This window comes from Stomoxys calcitrans, chromosome 2 (assembly GCF_963082655.1).
Source record: "Stomoxys calcitrans chromosome 2, idStoCalc2.1, whole genome shotgun sequence".
Classification (NCBI taxonomy): Eukaryota; Metazoa; Arthropoda; class Insecta; order Diptera; family Muscidae; genus Stomoxys; species Stomoxys calcitrans.
Window position 1 is genome coordinate 101,468,430 of NC_081553.1, and position 22,450 is coordinate 101,490,879.

Sequence of the window (22,450 nt, forward strand, 5' to 3'; positions counted from 1 at the left end):
GTTTATGAATCGGTTTAGACCATACTTAAAGTAGCTGCTGGAAATCAAAACAGAATACTTCATGCTCCGGGGTCGGTTTATATGGCAGCTATATAAGGCTGTGAACCGATTTAGACCATACTTAAGACAGTTTTTGGAAATCATAACAAAACACCTCATACACAATTTTATACAAATCGGATTAGAATTGCACCGACTCAAGAAGTCAAGATCCGTGATCGGTTCATATGGGAGCTATATCAAACCATGGACTGATATAACTTATTTACAATACCAACCGGGAAGTATTTATGCAAAATTTCAAACGCCTAGCTTTATTCCTTCGAAAGTTACCATGCTTTCGACAGGCAGAGAGACGCAAGGATCAAGGACGGTCAGACGGACGGACATGGCTAAATCGACTAAGCATGTCAAGACTATCAATATTTCGATGTGTTACAAACGAAATGACGAACTAAGGGTATAACAAATAAAAAATCATTATGTTATATTATTGCCGGGCCGACCTTTGGGTGCCCTACACCTCCAATATAAATTTTAAATACCTTTCGTCATAACCCGTTGAAAAGTGCATCATCATTTAAATACCCACAACAGGTATATCGAAATATGAGCCTATTTCGACCAAACTCGGAACGGACGCCGAGGGGATTTAAACAATTTACACCCCATATAAGGGGATGATATTGCACGTCTCTATTAAGAGTCTTAGCCTGCTCGGGCCCTACTATATTTGCCATCAGTCGAATGTGTCACTTGTCGGATTTGCTCTTCATAGTTTAGCTCTGTTTCCAGTGGGATCCCTAGATATTTGACCTATCACTTGCATATATCTACTTCCACTGAATAGCAACTCCGTCTTTTGCATCACAATTTGCCAGTCATGGGCGTCAAGTCAATCCCTTGCCGCTAGCACCATCTGTGGCAGTTTGCGCTCTGCGCCTTCTAATTATTTTACCTTTGCTTGCATTCACTTTTAAGGCACTAAACTTCAATTAATTTTTAATCTGTGATGAATTTTCATATTAAATTTCAATTAAATGCTAATTTATCCATACCATTATCTAAAGATATTAGAATTGAACCAATGATTCAAACAGCCAAACTGACATACTTCCACCATCATACAGAAAGTGTGAGGCAACCACTAAGAAAATATGCAGCAACCACAAATTTCTAAGAAAATGTCTTTTCTCCTTAAATAGCTGTCACTTGTAGTTCTGGTTAAATTGCAATGTGAATGGAAAAAAATCCAAAACATCTTTTTTGTTCATGTTCATTATTGGTCACACTTCATGAAAACTAATTGAGAATGTTGGCCAAAAAAGGGAAGGAGCAAAATTATCAGCAAGCCTACATACCCAACAAGTACAACAGGGTTGCCACAGAGAAATATTTAAATGTCTTATTCGAATATGCTGATTTGTCTGGCAGGCGACTTCCGAAGCTGATAAAGTTTTCATGATTGCCTGACGTATAGGTCACAGCAACAGCAGCACCACCAAGGATCTGGTAACAGTTATTCTCATAGCCCGACTTTTAAATTTCAAAGCCACATCTTATTCACCCTATGAGGGTTCCGAATATACGACGCGTATTCAGTGACAGGTCACCAGATATGGCAGCCACCATCCCATTACAATTCGAAATCGGACATGGTCAGAATAGGTCCAACCACCGCCGAGTACAGCCAGCGTATCAACACAGGCTGCAAACCCCATTTGCTGCCCATGAACCTCTGAATAGAGAACCGCGAAAGTCTTTCTTATCCTAGACTCCCTATTCAAGTCCCAATTCAATTTGTTTTCTGGAATAACACCAAACAATCTTGCCGGATTGACAGCTCCAAGGCTGAACCTTTAAGTCTTGGCAGTCTAAAATCGGGGACATTTCGCCTCCTCGAGAACAAGACCAATTCGGTCCTCCTGAATTCCAAGAATTTTCCCATGGCAAGAATAATCATGTCGTCACCAGCGTTGTATCACATTTGCGGTGCACCGCAAAAATACTTGTCATTTTGAATCAACACACCTAACGCAACCATTCATCTCCTATCAACACAAACGGCTTGTACAAAACACAAATGATTTTGCGGTGTTGGTGCTTTGAAGCAAACGAGTGACGCTTCAGTTTAAACTATCACTGCAAATACTTTTGCTCATCTGCTTTGGTATATGCGGTGGTATGATGAGTGTTTGCCAAAAACACCGCAATTATTTTTAACATAAAAAAACCCCAAAAAATTATGAAAATTTTTATTCTGCAACAAAATTAAGTACTAGCAATTTTAAAATAAATTTTTGTTAAAATAAATGGACTTTTTTCATTGTTGCAAAAGCAACATCGCAATTATGATTCGAGTCAATGAGTTATGTTCATGCGGTGTTGCCATTTTCCTCTTACATTCACTTTTATCACCGCCATGGGTAAATATGTGGTTCTAAGCTGTGGTATGCGAGGCTTGAAAATGATTGAACGTGTATTCATACGATCGCCACTCATATCGTTATGCTGAGCATAACACCGCCACGGGTGAAGACGAGGTTATAAGCTGTGGTATACGAAGCTTGAAAATGATTGAACGAGTATTCATATGATCGCCACTCATTTATTAGGCTGAGCAAAACACCGCATTATGAGTTTAAGAAAGGCGCTTCTAGCCTTGTTTATACAAACGCGTATGTCTACCTCTGATCCTCCGTCCTCAATGACATGATCGTTTGTAGTGAGCGGTGTCAGATTTGATGTTCCTATCTTCATCTATTTGTACTTTGCTATGTTTATCCTCAGGCCTACTTTGGCAGCATTTTAATTCAATCGTTCCAGTTTCGCCTTTATGTGCTCGAAGTGGTGCGCGAAGGGGCATATATCATTCTCGTAGTCAATGTCTCCGAGAAGGTCTTTAATTTTCCAGCTTATGCCATAGGGTCTCCCTCAGCATAAGTTGCTTCTAATACGAAGTCTAATAAAGTTAAAAATAACTTCGGTGCCAGGATGCAGCCTTGCTTCACTCCTTTAGCGATCCTGAAAAGTCGGCTCTCTTTTCCATTGAAACGGCTTGAAGCTTCAGCATTCCTATACAGGATGGCCTTATTCAACAGCTTGCTCCACATTGAATTTGGCGAAAGTGTGTCAAAAGCACGCTCGAAATCGATGAATAAAAGGTATAGGTGTGTATTAAGTTCTGCAGACGGTTCATTGGGGCTTACTTGGGTTCAGTAGCTCTTTGGCACTTCTGATCATAGCATGGGATCCTTGGGGAGGCTCCTGGTAACCAATAACGGATGTTCCAGCTCTTTCCCTGGCGTGGACAATGTTTTTTTTTGTTGCTCTATTAAACTATCGGAACAAGGATCGCTTTCTTCAAGCTATTGGGTCAACCGAGTGGAGTATGCCCTTGCCTCCTGTTGTGTTTGCAGCTTTTCGAGATCCAGCTACCGTATCTCGCCTCACTAAGACGAGTGCAAACTTTTGCTGCAACATTGTAATGATCCGAATCTATGTTCATTCCTCGAATCGAACGTACATCTGACACACTGGTTGAATGACCTCCATCTATCAGATCATGATCTATTAGATTTCTCGTGTTTTGATCTGGAATTTGGTGCTGCTAACTACCATGTTCTTTGCCACAGTCTATTAGCCTCTACCCATTATCGGAAATTTCTTCATGTAGGCTAAATTTTCCGACTGTTGGGCCATAGATATTTTCCACCCCTAATTTCTCATTAAAACCTTCCAGAACGATTTTATTGGGTTGCCCAAAAAGTAATTGCGGATTTTTTAAAAGAAAGTAAATGAATTTTTAATAAAACTTAGAATAAACTTTAATCAAATATACTTTTTTTACACTTTTTTTCTAAAGCAAGCTAAAAGTATCAGCTGATAACTGACAGAAGAAAGAATGCAATTACAGAGTCACAAGCTGTGAAAAAATTTGTCAACGCCGACTATATGAAAAATCCGCAATTACTTTTTGGGCAACCCAATAATATCATGGGCGGCACAGCGGTCTTATTCTCTTTGTAGGCACTCGTCGGAAATATCCTTCGAATGTTCGTCCTTGTATTACGCCGGGTTGATGTTGAAAAATTTGTCTTTTATGCGAATTTTGGCTAGCCTCTCATCCACCGGAATAAACCTAAAGACAAGCTGTTTCAGTCTCTGGCTAACCACAAATCCACTGCCAAATCCATGCCTCGTTTCATGGCAGCTATAATATAGGCGGTAATCTCTCGGTGTGTTAATCTGCCCTGAATTTCTCCAGTACCTCCGCCAGTGGATATACTGCGCCCTTTTTATACAGAGTTTCGGCATTCCAGATGCTGATACACAAGTCATGGTTCATGGTTATCGTCTTGACATTCTAAGAGGTGTCCGTCTGTCGAAGAAACCAGACTTTTGAAATTTTGCACAAATACTTCTTACTAATATAGGTCGGTTGAGATTATAATTGGGCCATACCGATCCATATTGAGATATGGCTCTAATATCTGCCGATCCTGGATTTTGAATTTTTGAGAACCCCAAGGTCACAATTCCTACCCGATTTGAGTGAAATTTGGTACAAAGGCTTCTCCTATGACCTTCAACATATGTGCCAAATATGGCATGAATCGGCTGAAACCCTTTGAGAAGTATAAAAACTAGCAAGTTTTGGCAAGAATTTTCCATCACCCAGACGCCTTTTTACGCGTATAGCTGGCATATAAACCGATCTCGGATCTTGACTTCTTGAGGCTCTAGAGGGCGCAATTCGTATCCGATTTGGCTGAAAACCTGATATAGCTGTCATGTGAACCGATCTCCAGATTGGACTTCTAGTCACTGAAGAGTGTAATTCTTATTCGATTTGACTGCAATTTTACACATGGTGTTCTGGTTTGACTTCCAAAAACTGTGCCGAATATGCTTCGGTCTTTAATCTGAGATTTATTTTATTTTCAATTATTTATTTATTTTATTTTTTTACTTTATTTTATTTTATTTTATTTTCTTTTATTTTTATTTAATTTAATTTTATTTTATTTTATTTTATTTTATTTTCATTTATTTTATTTTATTTTATTTTATTTTATTTTATTTTATTTTATTTTATTTTATTTTATTTTATTTTATTTTATTTTATTTTATTTTATTTTATTTTATTTTATTTTATTTTATTTTATTTTATTTTATTTTATTTTATTTTATTTTATTTTATTTTATTTTATTTTATTTTATTTTAATTTAATTTAATTTAATTTATTTTATTTTATTTTATTTTATTTTTATTTTATTTTATTTTATTTTATTTTATTTTATTTTATTTTATTTTATTTTATTTCATTTTATTTTATTTTATTTTTATTTTATTTTATTTTATTTTATTTTATTTTATTTTATTTTATTTTATTTTATTTTATTTTATTTTAATTTAATTTAATTTAATTTAATTTATTTTATTTTATTTTATTTTATTTTTATTTTATTTTATTTTATTTCATTTTATTTTATTTCATTTTATTTTATTTTATTTTATTGGGTTGCCCAAAAAGTAATTGTGGATTTTTTAAAAGAAAGTAAATGCATTTTTAATAAAACTTAGAATGATCTTTAATCAAATATACTTTTTTTACACTTTTTTTCTAAAGCAAGCTAAAAGTAACAGCTGATAACTGACAGAAGAAAGAATGCAATTACAGAGTCACAAGCTGTGAAAAAATTTGTCAACGCCGACTATATGAAAAATCCGCAATTACTTTTGGGGCAACCCAATATTTTATTTTATTTTATTTTATTTTATTTTATTTTATTTTATTTTATTTTATTTTATTTTATTTCATTTTATTTTATTTTATTTTATTTTATTTTATTTTATTGTATTTTATTTTATTTTATTTTATTTTATTTTATTTTATTTTATTTTATTTTATATCATTTTATTTTATTATATTTTACTTTATTTTATTATATTTTACTTTATTTTATTTTATTTTTTAATTTTTCATTTCTTCGGAAAATTGAAAATTCTCCTAAAAGTAGGCAACACTATCTCACTGTCATGAGAAATACATGCTATGCCATTTCGCGACCCTCCAAAAAAAGTTTTAATTGCAAATTAAAACAAAGTAAACACTTAATGCTTAGTACAGAAGTAATTATTGTTAATTTGACTTGATAACAATCTATGGACGACAAATAGCGGGGAGTGGGTATCCTTGGTTTCGTTGATTTAAACACCAGTCACCGCCTACATACCTACATCAACATCAGCATAAATTATTAAGCCATGATGAAAGGTTTAGTCATAAAACAAACGCAATGCAAAGTAATGGAAGTACAAGTATGCTTGGTAGGTATGGGCTGTTAACTTCCATCTTTCGGAACAAGGAAACATCTGCAAATCGTTTTTTATACAAGAGTTTAGGGGGAAAATTGTCGGTCTACTAAAAGGTTTTTTTGAAAAAAATACTTAGCTAAAATACAGCACAAGAAACTTTGTTTAGAAGTGATGTCCGCCCTGGCCATCTCTTTTTTTCAATTTTTTTTTAGTTTTTCTTCCTTCTTTTCCTTTAACCACCCAAAGGCTGTCCAAGCAATTGAGAACTAGAACGACAGACAGACCGTAAAGTGGGTTAAGCAAAATGACGCAGTGATGCAACAACATCAGCCAAGATGACCTCAAATACATCATGGCTCACAAACCACCCACCAAGCCTTTCGCTCCTTCCTACTCTGCATCGTCGTTCTGGGTATTTGCTAAATCCCTATGGTCTGCTCTGCATTGTGCCACTGGTCTGGTTTGAATTTCAAAGGCAAATATTTTTATTTTAAGGCTTATCGCTACTAATTTGAAATTCATTATTGTGATGGACTTATAGCTCGCTCTCCTTCTCTCTCTCTCTCACTTTCGCTATGACTTTAAACTTTTTTGTTGTCTGAAATGGTTTTTTTTTTTGTTAGAAAACTCGGTAGTTGTATTTTTTACACGGCTTCTGCACTAATAGGAGTAAATTTAAAATTTACATTTATTTATTATTTTTCCAGCTAATTTTTTCCCTTGTTGCACGCAACTACAATATTAGTTTTTTAACTTTTCTTTTCATTCACAACATTGGTGTTGTTTTTTTTTGTATACCCACTACCATAGGATGAGGGTATACAAATCTAGTCATTCCGTTTGTAACACCTCAAGATATTGACCTAAGACCCTATATTGACGTTCTGAGTTGATCTAGCCATGTACGTCCGTCTGTCAAAATCACGACAGCGGTAGAACGCGTAAAGCTAGCCGCTTGAAATTTCCCACAGATGTAGGTTGTTGTTGTAGCAGTTTGTTGTGTTTTTTCTTCCGTCAGCTGGTTCTGCCGAATATCCAGATCCAGGAAATCTGCGACTAAGTTGGGGTGTGTCCAGAGCAATCTGGGTCTGAGTCGAGTGGGTTTGGCTGGGCAGTTAAACAGGTGGCGTGTGGCGTGTGTCGTGTGGTCCATGGTCAGAATTGGCACATACATCTTGCACGTCGGCATCAATCCTTGCTCTGTAGAAGTTGAGGCGGCTGCATTTACCGGAACGTAATTGAGCCAGAACTATTCTGGTTTGCCAGGGGTGGTCAATTTCCTCAGGTGCAATGGCAGGCGGTCGTTCTCCATGAACTACATTTACCCGGTAGCCATTTACCGCATCTGATACAGTGTCTGCATGAATGTTGTCTAGACCCGCTTGATATGCCACTTGATCTAGAGGTTCTCTCTTGTAGCGCTGAACCTCACGCTCTAGATCATGTAGATCTACCGTAAGGCTTCTTGGCGGTGGGTATCCACAAGGTGATGATTTGGATGGTCGATGATTTGGGTTATGTCTTCGCACTGCTAGAATCTTTGTCTTCTAATGAAAGTGGTCCACATGAGAGCAGAGGAGACGGCCCGTCGCAGTTCGGAGGGCGGCATTGTGACAGTTCTGAATATTCACAGAGCTGACGAGACCACACTGGTGCTGCATAACTTACCACAGATCGGCCAATTGCTTTGTACGTGGTCAACAAGGTTTCTTTGTCTGCACCCCAAGTGCTGCCGGCAAGTGACTTGAGGACCTTGTTTTTTTACTTTTGACTTTATCGCAAATATCTGTGGCTTGTGGGGAGAATGTGTAAGAGCTGTCAAATATTTGTCAAAAATTTGGGACACCTGTTGGTCGGAATTGTCACTCCGTCGACCATCACCAAATCATCAAATCGCTATGGCATGTGTGGAGAATTCGTAAGAGCTGTCAAATATGACGCCAAGTATTTTGCGACACTTGATGGTCGGAATTGTCACTCCGTCGACCATCAATTTCAATTTAATAATCCGCATATGATACGATCTCTATGCCGTCTGGAGGGGGTAGAATGAAGGATAGGTAGAGCTTAAACAGTGCCGGAGATATCACCCCACCTTGGGGAACTCCCTTTTTCACTCTTCGGTGCTTTGACTTCTTATCCCTAAACTCCACAAATCGCGACCCAACATTTCAGGCCTGGCTGGAGGGACGTGTTGGCGATGTCCTCAAATAGTTTGGCATGACTGACCGTTTCGAATGCCTTCGATTGGTCCAGTGCCACGAGAACAATCCGATCACTTGGCCTGGGCTGATTGAAGCCACGGCAAATGTGTGCGGTGATGGCATGTAAAGCTGTTGTTGTTCTACGCAGTCTTCGAAATCCATGTTGATGCTCGGCGAATTGAAATTCTCCTACGAGGCTCAGGAAGAGTATTACCTCACGCGTCTTTGCTACTGGTGAGAGAAGGGAGATCAGTCTGTACGATTTCCCCTTACTTGGGCTTCAGTAGCGGGATCACTCTGCCCATTTTCCAGACATCGGAAACTATAAGAGTGTTCAATGACAGGTTGAGGACAGTGGTAAGGCACTCAACTTCAGGTAAATCCAAATTTTTCAGCTTCAGTGTAGAGATTCCGTCGGGGCCCAACGCCTTAGATGATTTGGCGCCACGGATGACATTCGTATCTTCGCCCACGGTAAATAGTGACGGCTATCAATCGGCTCGGAGTCCACGGATACGGCGAATGGCTCTCCTCCTTGCCCTGTCTTTCTCGGCATGCACAATAAATTGACGATGGAACAACCTGGCCTTAACAGTAGACCACAGCTTGCCTAAATCGGTGCCTAAGTTACATTGCTCCAAGTGTTCCGACAACAAATTCCGCCTCTATTCATTGACTACCCTGTTTATTTTTAAATTCAGCTCGCCGATTTTAGGATTATTGGGGTTCGTATAGTGAACCCCATTACGCTCGTCTACGAGTATCACTGCCTGCGGCGAGAAATTGAGCCGCACTTGGGGTATTAGACCGGCTGGTATAAAGCGAGCGGCTGCTGCGTTAATGTGTCTCGGAATTTCCTCTCGGCAACTAGCACATCCGAGGGGGGTGGTAGTTCACTGAGACGGCGATTTTTATATTCTCTGAAGCTAGCCCAATCGGCCTTTTTCTGATTGATAAAAGTCCGGCGCTCAGAGGTTATGAAGTCGGGTGGTCGTTCGATGTTGAGAATTATGGGGAGGTGAAATGACGGCTTTCCAGGATACTCACTAAGGAGGTCAGGGGATGCAATGGAAATTTCTGGCGAGCTGCTGCACCTCCTCGTAATCCTAGTGGGGGCACACTCATTCACCATGCAAAACGTGGAGCCTTCAATCTGCTCTGCCAAAGCTATGCCACGCTGGTCGTTACCTAGGGGAGAATGCCATGAAATGTGATGCGCATTAAAGTCCCCTAGAATAGGACGATTATGGTCAGATAGTAACTCAATTATGTCGGGGTTGTAAACTTGGCCATTAAGTGGCACACAGCTACCAACCGGCGGTATGAATACGTTGTATAGTGCTATCTCGGCAGTACCGGATCTGACTGCTATCCCAATGAACAGGCAAGCAGGTAAATCACGAAGGCCAATCCTCCACCTCCATTCCTTGAGCGATCCCTACGTCCATAATCTCGTCGTTCTTGCCACGGAAACCGATGCAATTCAGCTGCAAAAATGATACATTTCCCGGCATTGGCCTTGCAATATTGGGGCTGGGATGTTGCAGTGACGTATATTGCCGCACGGGAGAGGTTGGGAGTTGCGCCTACATCATCGACCACCGATTGATGATGTAGGCGGCTCTGGGAAACCGAACAGAACCAGGGTTCAGAGTTCTTTTCAATCCCGGCACGTACCAGAAGCGTGCGAAGAAGGCACTCCGGGATGTGCCTCTCCCATGACGAAAACAGGACGAACACGTACACTGTAGGTCATTGGGGATTGCAAATAGGCCATATCGGTTTAGATTTAGATATAGCTTCCATATAAACCGTTCTTCCGATTTGACTTCTTGAGCCCTTAGTTGAGGTAAGGTTTAAGTGGCAGTCTGCCATCAGATTCACATAGACGTTTTCGTCCATTGTGATACCACAAGAACAGAAGAAGGAAGATGCCTTCTAGTTCCTATCATTGAACCATCCAGATCGTTGTTATTCGCCCTAGTTCTTTTAGGCATGGGATGCCCTCCACGTGATCGCATCCTCTTGGCTGACTGCGGTGCAGTTTTCGAATCTAGACATGTAGTCTTTGGGTTAGCCTGTGCAGCGAATTCCCGAGCCCAATTGAGGGAGTCTCACTCCCTCTTTGTGAGAGTCTTAGGATCTTTGGCATCTCTCTCAATAACCCTAAAAGCGATACGTCTTGTAATATTCCAACCTCTTAAACAGCGTGTTGGTTTGCCGGCGAAGGCCGATGGTCTATGCAAATTATAGGCATGCGATGAAAGAATAGGTTCTGCCTAGTCCTTAAGACTCGAACCAGGTGTCTTCTTCAAAAGCCCCTGCTGACCAGTCGTCTAAATTTAGTTTGCATATGTTTTTAACAGAATCTATGGTGGTGGGTTTCCAAGATTCGACCGGGACGAACTTAGCACGCTTTTACTTGTTTTCTGCTCTCCTTTCCATTTTGTTTTTTTCTTAGAATTTGATTTTATTTTCAATGTAAAGCTTTTACATAGATACAAACATTGAGAATAAATCCAACATAGATACACATGTTCTGTTTTTATTTGTGGAAATTAGAAAATGTGTATAAGGTGGTGGATTCAGCGTTGGTTTTTGTGTGGCAGTATGCGGATGTTAACACATCGTTGTCTTCTACAAACAAGACAGTGGCTTCATTGGAGGTTCATAATCGCTTCGCTATGAAATGATTAAGACAAACTTAACAATGAGCCCTACATTCATGCATGAGCCATACAAAAATGCACTCAGTCTTATAACTATACTAGCGGAACCGGGCCCGCTCCGCTGCGCCTTCTATAACTCTCCAAAATCTTTTTAGGATGGGGACACTTCGCCCTGAATGCGGATATCGAATTCGTGCCATTGTAGCCTATGACGCAGAACGCGTTCGAATACTGGCGAGAACATCGGGTAAAGCGGTGTTTATCCCCTCTTAATGTTGGCGATATTTGCGAGGCAAAATGCCATGCATGGTCATTTAAAAAATTTTCCCCAAAAAAGTGTCGCACTGCGGGACGACGTTCGGACGCGGCTATAAAAAAGGTCCCTTATAATTGAGTTTTAACTTGTAGAGATCTGGGGATGCAATGGAAATGTCTGGCGAGCTACTGCACCTCCTCGTTCACCGTGCAAAACGTGAGCCTTCAATCTGCTCTGCCAAAGCTATGCCACGCTGGTCGTTACCTAGGGGAGAATGCCATGAAATGTTATGCGCATTAAAGCCCCCAAAGAAGTGTCGCACTGCGGGACGCTGTTCGGAGTCGGCTATAAAAAAGGTCCCTTATCATTGAGTTTAAACTTGTATCGGAAAACACTCTTTGATGTGTGAGAATTTGCCCCTTCTCGGTTTCTAGTGGTAATGTTCTTCCTTAGGGTAATGTTCTCATTAGGGGAGGGATGGCACCTCAGACATTTCGACTCAAATATGGATATCAAATTCATGCTGCACTTTCAAATCCCTTTTGATTTGAGCCCCATATTGCCATGGCCGGTAAACATGAACCGTTTGGAGGATTTTTGAGGCTGGGGCGGCCAACGGCACTTTACACTGAAAATAGATATCAAATTCGTTCTTTATTCCCAACGGAAATGAAGTTCAGCTTAGGGGGTGCTTTAGGGCGTACCCCAAAACACCTGGCTTCAAAATTGGATATCAAATTCGTTTTCTACCCTCACATACCTTCCATTTGAGTCTCATATTGTCATAATGGGTCACATAACCCATTTGACGTATCTTTAGGAGGAAAAGCGCCATCTAGACTTGAATGCAAATTTTAATGTCATATTCGTAATCTACTCCCTAACATCTTTCCTTTCAGTCCCATGTAATCATGGTCAGCTAATATGCCCATTTGGGGGTATTTTGGGGGTGGGCGACCTCCCATTACTTAGACCTAATGTTGTATGCCATATTTGTAATCTACTGCCTAATACTTTTCATTTGAGTCCCATATTGATAGGAACGTCGAATATATCTATTTAGAGGAGTTTCTGGGTTGGGGTTTGGGGTTTGGCGGCCCGCTGGGTATTTCGACCCATATTTTAATAGCATATTCGTTTTCTGGTCTTCAATACCTTGCATTTGATACCCTTATTGTGCCCATCAGACCACTTGACGTTCTTGGGGTAAGGGGGAGGGTCCGCCTCCACCCGATATCTAAATATCATATAGCCTATGTTTCCCTCCAGACAAATGTACACAATCTATGAAAATTTTAAGAAAATCGGTTCAGCCAATTATCATATAGTCCTAATGGGTCCAATTGCGTTTTTAAGGGGTGGCGTGACCCCCCATACTTCGATCTGATTTTGTATGCCCGACTCGAAAGCTACTCCCGAATACCTATCATTTGAGCCCCATATTGAAATGAACGTCCAATATGTCTGTTTGGGGAAGTTTTGGGGTTGGGTCGGCCCGATGGGTACTTAGACTCAAATTTGAATACCATATGCGTATTCTGCTCTCCAATACCTTTCATTTGATACCTATATTGTCCCGTTAGGTCCCCTTTTGATTTTGGGTGATGTTTTTGGCATAAGGGGGATGGTCCGTCCCCCCCTTCCGATACCGAAAAATTTCGAGAAAATCGGTTGTGCCGTTTTTCAGTCTATACGGAACAAACAAACCGAGTCCCATATATCCGTGATTGGCTATTGGGGCCATTTTGGGCATATTTGTGGGGGTGAGGTGACCCCTATACTTCGACATAAATTTGTATGCTAGATTCCTTATCTACTCCCGCATACTATTCATTTGATACCCATATTGTCCTTATCGATCCACTTTTGATTTTGGATGGTGTTATTGGGGTAACGGTGGAGGGTCCGCCCCCTTCCGTTATCAATAAATTATAAAGTCTGTTCTTACTTCCTGACCATATTCGTAATCTACTCCCGAATACCTTTCATTTGAGTCCCATATTGACGTGGTTGTCAAATAAACCTATTTTATGGGGGGTTTGGGGCTGAGGCGACCCCCCCCCCCCCCCTCCCCAGGTACTTGGACCCAACTTTTATTATGAAATTCGTACTATACCTTTCATTTGAGTCCCATATTGTTTTGATCGGTCCACTTTTATTTTTGGGTAGTACTTTTGGGATAAGGGGGAGGGTACGCCCCCCCCCCCCCCCATTAACAAAAAATTATGTAGCCTATGTTTCCTTCCATACCAACCTACACAATCTGTGAAAATTTCAAGGTAATCGGTTCAACCGTTTTTGAGTCTATACGGAGCAAACAAACAAACACAAATTGAATTTCATATATAAGACTAGCTGGGCAGGGCCCGCTTCGCAGCGCCTTCTTTCACTCTCTTTAGTTGAGCCCTATACAGGCCCTGGCAGGAAATAAGTCCTGTTTGGGGGTGCTGGTACGCCCTTTCAGATATTCCGAGCCAATATGGATGTTATATTGGTGCTCTTCTCCCAAATAACTTTCATTGGAGCCTTGTGTTGCTATAGTCGGTAAATATGGTCAGTATGGGGCTGTTTTTGGAGGTGAGCCGCATCCCCATATACAAATTCGTGCTCTGGTCTCAAATTCCTTTCATTTGAGTCCCATATTGTCATTATTGGTTTATATTCCATTTGGCTGGTGGCTTTGGAGTTGGGGCGGCCCCCTTGACATCCCACCCATCTTCGAGATCTGGCGTGTTTGGAAATAGGATAAGGGGAGGGTCCGCCCATTAAAGTTTGGATTTTAGATCTATTTCATTCTCTTGGATTTGGTGGTGGATTTGAGTAGCCAAACTCTTGGGCTCAAAAGTGGGTATCAGATTTATACTCAACTCCCGAAAATCACATAGGAGCTAAATATTGCTATAGTCGGTATATATATATGTGGTTAAGGGGGAGTTTATAAGGTGAGGCGTCCTTGAAACACTTGGCCAAGAAACAGATACTGATTTGAGCCTCTTTTTGCCATAATCCACAAATATGTCCATTTTGAGGGGTATGCAGGATGGGGCGGCCACCCACGTACTTACAAACAAACAACAAATTTTGGCCATGAACATTACTAAGGAAAAGGGGCGAACGTCTATAGCCCAGTTCGAACGGCGTGATGCAGTGCGACACCTCGTTGGAGAGAAGTTATACATGGCATAGTATCTCACAAATGTTGCCAGCATTTGCCCGTACTTAGCCCTGAAAAAATATCAGCATTGTGCTCTACTCTCAAATTTCTTTAATTTGAGTCTCAATTGCCATAGGTTAAAGGTGCGGACCTGAAGTAATATCAACATCGTGCTAGAGTACAATTTTGTTAGAGCCCCATTAGGTCAAGAATTTGTAACGAGGCTATCAAGATATTGAGGGCAAGGGGGTCTCGTTCAGATTTGAGGGGTGGGGATGCCTCTCAAACACCAAGGATTAATTTTCTATGTCAGATTTTTACTCTACTTTTAAATACCTTTCATTTGATACCCATATTGCCCAAAGCGGTGAAAGAGCCCTGTTGGGGTGCTTTTTGGGGGTGAGGGACCCCCGAAAACTTTAGGGGGTATTTGTATATCAAGTTCGTACTCTACTCTTAAATACTTTTCGTTTGATACCCATATTGTCCCAATCGGTAAACATGTCCGAGCGGGAAGGGTTTTGGGGGTGGGGAGGCCCTTCAAACACCAAGGGATAAATTTTAATGACGGATTTGTACTCTACTTTAAAATGCCTTTCCTTTGATACCCATATTGCCCAAAGCGGTGAAAGAGTCCAGTTGGGGGGTTTTTGGGTGGGGTGGACCCTTCCGAACACTTTGGGCGAAATTTGTATATTACTTTGGTACTCTACTCTTAAATATTTTTCATTTGATACCCATATTGTCCCAATCGGTAAATATGTCCGCCCTGGTGGGTTTTGGGATGGGGCGTCCCCCCAGGTTATTGGACTCAAAAATTTTAAACTAATTTCGTGTTTTTGGGGTACCATAAGGTAGCGTACAAAAATCGGTGCAGGCATCTCCGAGATCTGGCTTTTTTTGAAAATTGGGGTATGGGGGAGGGTCCGCCCTCCCCCCTTCGGATATCAAAATATGTAGTACCCTATTCAACACCGCTACAGTCTTTAAGAAAAGAGGTGTTTGGCTAAAACCTTGCATAGTTTCTTCTTTTTTGTCCATAGAAAGGTTAAATTTGAAGACGGACTATATCGGACTTCCCTATTGAAGGCTATGCATTGGGCGTCCATAGTTCAGGTCGGCCGAACTTTATGCCCTTTTACTTGTTCAAACTATTTCGATGTTCAGGTCATTGCTTTATCCAAATTGCCCTATTCCCACAAACAACTTGCTTTGTTTGAGAAATTGAGAGCATATGCAATTTAGCACTCCTTTCAACTCTTTTTCTTTCTTATTTGTTCGCTTATATTTAAGCAAATAGTTTGTGAATGAACACTTGTGTCAATGTCTGTCATGGTCCTTTGTGTTTTGTATCTAAGATTTCATATCTATTTTAGACTTTTTTTAGGTCACAGCTAACACAAATGGTATTCATGTGTGTGTTTGGCTGTGTGTGTGTGTATGCATACTCTTTTGAAGTAGTAGTTGGCGTTGCCACTGTGCCACTACTCTTTTCATGTCAGCCTTTGGGGTATAAAAGGATCTGTTGTAGTAGTCCTGCATGTTGTTCAGGCAGGACGTGTAAGTGACCACTGCCACTTTCGTGCAACTACCAACAAAGACGAGTTTCAATTCCAAGAAAAATAACAACGAATGTGGCCCACCAATTGAGGTTCTTTAAACACAACCCCAATTTTATGTGTGAGGGCTGAATGTTTTCTTACTGTTTTTGTGTGAATTTCCCTGCCACAACATTGTCTTGCGTCCCACATCCTTTGTCATAATGGGTTTTAAGGATATGTTTGCCTTTACTCCTACATCCTAGTAAACTCCAAATGATGGGGGTTTTAGGTTGGTGGAGTGGCTTTTTTAAAATTCCAATTTGTGGCTTATAATTTTAAACACGAGTTGCCTTTTCTTTAGATCCTATCGCAAAATAATTGGGGGTGGGGGAAAATACAAATTTAATAGAATTTTGCATTAACCCAAATTGTGGTAATATTTCTTCATTAGGATAATTGGTAAGCAGCGGTGTTGTGTTTGTAAACGTCGAACACCTCAAATAATTATTTGTAATTCCAATTTGGCCAATAGAAGACCTTAATAATGATTGGCTGCCTTAGAGGTAATTTGCTTTGAACACGTACCAACCACACATATATCCATTTTGTATATGGCATGTGGTGGTGGTTGGTGGTGGGTGGCTGGTGGTTGTGATGGTCTAGCACCTCCACTCTTTGGCTGCAGTTTTGCAATATTTGACCTCGCATTGGCAATATTTAAGTTTTTCTTGTTTTTAATTTAGCCTGCATGCTCGTGGCTCATAAAAGCCCCAGCATAGAGATGAGCGTGGCGTGTGTGCAGCATATGTTGCACGTACTTCATATGCATCACAAATTTATGCCATTACCTCTGCATTGAAATGGAATGGATTTCAACCTGGCCTGCATATATTAGCAATGGATATGGGAGCATTTTATAAAATGGCACATGGTGTATTAAGGGCAGTCAACAAGAAACAGAAAATATGGTGACAGTTATTTCCAGTGGAAAGTGAAAGGGGAGTCAATAATAAAAAAAATTGAAAAATAAAAATTCTATAACAAAAACTCAACTTTTTAAAACTTCATTGAAATTTGGTCTAAGAAAAAATTTTACTATAATTTTGTCATAAGAGAAAATTCCAATTAAATTTTATCTTAAAAAAAGCCAAATTTTATCTTAAGAGAAATTTTTACTTAGGCTTTGTTTTTAGAGAAAATTGTACTAAGATTTTGTTTTTTGAGAAAATTTTACTAAGTTTTTATCTTTAGTGAAAATTTTACTAAAATTTTGTTTCACAACAAGTTTTACTTAAATTTTGTTTTCAGAGAAAATTTTACAAAAATTTTGTTTAATTTAATTTTGCCTTAAAAGAACATTTTACTTAAATTTTATGTTTAATGAAAATTATACTAAAATGTTGTTTTCAGAAAACAATGTTCTTAAATTTTGTTTAAATTTACTAAGATTATCTTTTTAAAGAACATGTTACTAAAGTTTTGTCTTTAGAGAAAGTTTTGGCAAACTTTTGTCTTTAGACAAGGACAAATTTTTACTAAAATTTTGTGTTTAGAAAAAATTTTACGAAGGGTTTGTTTGAGAGAAAATTTTGTTTTTAGAAAAAATTGTTCTGAAATCTTGTCCTAAGAGAAATTCTCTAAGACTTTGTCTTTAGAAAATTTTTTACTTCAGTTTTGTGTACAGAGAAATTTTAACTAAACTCTTGCCTTCAAAGAAAATTTTACATAAATTTTGTTATCGGAAAAAAATTTACAAAAATTTAGTCTTTATAGAAAATTTTACTTAATGTTGTCTTTAGAGAAATTTAGCTAAAATTTTTTCTTTTAAGAAAATTTTACTAAAAATGCCGTTAAAAAATTTTTACTTTTATGTTGTCTTTAGAGATAATTTTACTAAATTTTGATTATTGAAAAGATTTTACTAAAATTTTGTCTTCAAAATTGCTGAACTTTTGTTTTCAGAGAAAATTTTACTAAAATGTTTTCTTAAGAACAAATTTTACTTAAATTTTTTTCTTTTGAGAAAATTTTGTTTAATAGAAAATTTTACTGGTCTTAAGAGAAAATTTTACTAACATTTTTTCTTGAAACAAGTATTCCTAAATATTAGCTTTGTTTTTAGAGAAAATGTTTGTCCTTAGCAAAATTTTTACTACTATTTTGTCCATAGAGAAAATTTTACTAAGGTTTTGTTTTTTTTTTTCGAAAATTTTACTAAAAATTTGTCGTTAAAGAAAATTTTACTACAATTTAGCAAACAATTTTTGAGACCAAGTATTCCTAAAATGTCGCCTTTGGTGTTATCTTTATAAAAAATTTACTTAAATTTTGTCTTTTGAGAAAATTTTACTAAATATTTGACTTAAGAGAAAATTTTACTAAAAGCTTGTCTTAAAAGAAAATTTTTACTAACATTTTTTCTTAAGAGCAATTATTCCTAAAGTTTTGTCTTTGGTGGAAGTTTTACTTAATATTCTTTTTAGAGAAAAAGTGTGTCCTTAGAGAAAATTTTACTAAGGTTTTGGTTTCCAGAAAATTTTACTAAAATGTAGTCTTAAGGGAAAATGTTACTAAAATTTAGTCTTTAGAGGGATTTTCACTAAACAATTTACTAAAATTTTGTCTTGAAAGTCTTAAGAGAGATTTTTCCTTAAGAAAAAAATTTAGAAAAGAAAATATTACCTAAACTTTTCTTTAGTGAATATTTTAATAAAAGATTTCCGTTTTTTACCCTTCTTTAGTCCTAACTAAAAACAACATGACTTAAATTTTTTCTTTAGGCAAAATTTTACTAAAATTTTGTCTTAAGAGGAAATTTTACTAACATATTTTCTTGAGAGCAAATGTGCCTAAAATTATGCCATTGGTGAAAAATTTACCCAAATTTGTTTTTAGAGAAAATTTTTTCATTTTTGTTTTTAGAGCAAATTTTTGTCTTTGCAAAAAATTTTACTAAAATTTTGTCCTTGGAGAAAATTTGACTAAAAATTTGTCGTTAAGGAAAATTTTACTTAAATGTAGTCTTTAGGAAAATTTTACTTAAATAAAATCTTCAGAGAGATTTTCCCTAAAGAAAAAAGTTTACTAAAATTTTGTCTTTAAAGTCTTCATAGAGATTTTCCCTAAAGCAAAAATTTTATTAAAATTTTGTCTTAAAAAAAAATTTACTAAATCTTTTCTTTAGGAAAAATTTTACTTAAATTTTTCCGTTCTTTGCGCTTCAACAACAAACCAACAACAAAATGACTTCAATTTTTCTTAAGACAATATTTTTACAACATAGAGAATATATTTATTTTTTCTTCAGAAACAAAATTATAAAAATTTGTCTTTGGTGAAAATTTTACTAAAATTAGTTTTTAGAAAAAAATTTTACTAAGGTTTTGTTTTTAGAGAAAATTTTACTTAAATTTTGTTCTTAGAGAAAATTTGACTGAAAATTTGTCGTTATGGAAAATTTTCTTTAGGGAAAATTTACTACAATTAAGTCTTTAGAGAGATTTTTCCTAAGGAAAAAATTTGTGTTTAAAGAAAACTTTACTAAAACTATTTTAAAGAGAAAATTTTACTTAAATTTTTCCGTTTTTTGCGTTTCAACAACAAACTAACAACAAAATGAATTCAATTTTTCTTTGGACATTATTTTACTAAGATTTTGTTTTAAAAGAAAATTTTGCTTTAGTTTCATCTTTAGAAAAAAATTTACAAAAATTTGTCTTTGGTGAAAATTTTACTAAATTTTGTTTTGAGAGAAATTGTACTAAAATTTTGTACTTAAAGAAAATGTTTGTCTTTAAAAAAAAATTGACCTAAATTTTGTCCTAAGAAAAAATTTTACTAAAAGGTGGTCCTTAGGGAAAATTTTACTAAAATGTAGTCTTTAGGGAAAATTTTACTAAAATTTAGTCTTTTGAGAGATTTTTCCTAAGGAAAAATTTTTGTGTTTAAAGAAAATTTTACTAAAGCTTTTCTTTAAAGAAAATTTATTTTATTTTTTTCCTTTGAGTGTACCAACGAAAAAATTTTCTATATTTGTGTATACCTTTACCAATTTTAAAGTGCTACTAAAACGATATGCCATATTTAATTTTCGTCCTACCTCTAATGCATTTTGCCTTGCCTCAATTCCACTGAGATGCTTATTTTTAGTTATTCAATACTTCCGTTTCCGGTGCATTGCATGCGAACTCATTTTAAACACACATTTTTTTCTAATTTTAATTTACAAAATTGCCCTTTGCGTTTACTGGGCTCACTAACTCTCTGTTAAAAAATCGCTCTTAAATGCTGTTTAAAGTCAATGCTGTGCCACTTTCAAAATATAATTGGCTCAAATGCATGCCATGTCCATTTGGGTGATGAACACTTAGCCAGCAGACCATTAGACATTCAGACGCTCGCAGAGCTGAATATACGAATGGACGAATGAACTCTTACGGTAAACATTAATGGACAACAATTTTTTTAAATGTATACCGTAAGCAACAAAAGAGGTATGGAAAAAGGGATGAGAGAGGCAGTATTTAATTATGAAATTTCCTACCAGTTATGTGTGTATGTGTTTAAAAATAAAAAAAAACTCTCTTCCCCCATATGCGTGCTAGTGTGTGCTTGCGTGAGAGGACATTTTAGGCAAGACCTTTGGATGTTGTTGTTTCTCGGACAGGAAATTAGTTTTGTGGCAAGGCTGGTAATAATTTCATTAACATAAAATCTAAAAGGAAGCCGGTAATTTGGTTTATTTTTTTATTATTTAATTTAAAATTTATTCGAAGGATATTTAATTAAACACGTTTCGTATTATGTCTACAATTAGCTAGGCAGGTGAGCGTTTGCACAGAATAAATAAGAAATTGTCTTTAGGAAGTCGAACATGTGAAGCTCACTGGAGAAATATTGAAAATTGAAAGGTATTCAAGTGTAGAGTACGAATTTCATATTAAAAATTGTGCCCAAGTACTTGGGGGGGGGAGGGGGCGCCCCACCCCAAAACCCCCCAAAATAGGTTTATTTTACGATAATGATAATATGTGACTCGAATAATAGGTACTCGGGCGTAGATTACGAATATGGTCATAATAATTTGTTGATATTGGAAGGGGCGGACGGACCCTCCCCCGTTACCCCAAAAATCAAAGTGGACCGATAGGGACAATATGGGTATCAAATGAAAGGTATTGGAGAGTAGAATAGGAATATGGTATTAAAAATTGGGTTCAAGTACCCAAGTGGTCGCCTAAACCCAAAACTCCCCCAAACAGACGTATTGGACATACATATCAAGATATGACTCAAATGAAGGGTATTCGGGAATAGAATACAAATATGACATGAAAAAAATAAGGTCCAAGTGATTGATATTGGAAAAGGGCCCCAGTTACGCCAAAAACACCAACCAAAATCAAAAGTGGACCGCTAAGGACAATATGGAATTCAAATGAAAGGTATTGAAAAGTGGAATGTGAATATGTTATTAAAAATTGGGTCCAAGTACACAGGAAGTCGCCCTAACCCCAAAACTTCTAAACGTAAACGGCAAATTGAACGTCCATATCAATATGGGGCTCAAATGAAAGGTATTTGGGAGTAGATTACAAATCTGGCATACAAAATTAAATCGAAGTATAGGGGGTCCTGCAACCCCCCCAAAAAAACCCCAACTGGACATATGACCCATCATAACTATATGAGACTCAATTTGTTTGTTTGTTCCGTAGAATCAAAACCGCTGAACCGATTTCCTTAAAATTTTCACAGATTGTGTAGGTTTTTGTGGAAGAAAACATAGGTTATATAATTTTTCGATATTGGATGGGAAAGGACGCTCCCCCATACCCCGAAAATACCATCCATAATCAAAAGTGGGCCAATAGGCACAAAGTGGGTATCAAATGAAAGGTATTAGAGACTAACAAGTAAGAGCGTGCAAAGTTCTGCCCGGCCGAATCTTATATACCCTCCACCATGGATCGCATTTGTCGAGTTCTATGCGCACTATCTCTTCTTAGGCAAACAAAGAATATTGAATAAGAATAGTTGTGCTATTGGAGCTATATCAAGTTATAGTCCGATTTGGGCCATAAATGAATGCTGAACATTGTAGAAGTCATTGTGCGATATTTCAGTTCATTCGGATAAGAATTGCGCCTTGTAGGGGCTCAAGAAGCAAAATCAGGAGATAGGTTTATATGGGAGCTGTATCAAGTTATTGATCGATTCAGACCATATTTGCCATGTATGTTGAAGGTCATGAGAGAAGCCGTTGTTCAAAATTTGTGCCAAATCGGATGACAATTGCGCCCTC

The 22,450-nt window shown here is 37.5% G+C and overlaps 1 protein-coding gene across 10 annotated transcripts in view; it reads left to right on the plus strand.

Annotated features, from left to right (window-relative positions):
- Window positions 1-22,450, plus strand: part of LOC106082975 (sodium/calcium exchanger 1) — a 577,326-nt gene that overhangs the window by 425,314 nt on the left and 129,562 nt on the right. The window lies entirely within an intron of this gene.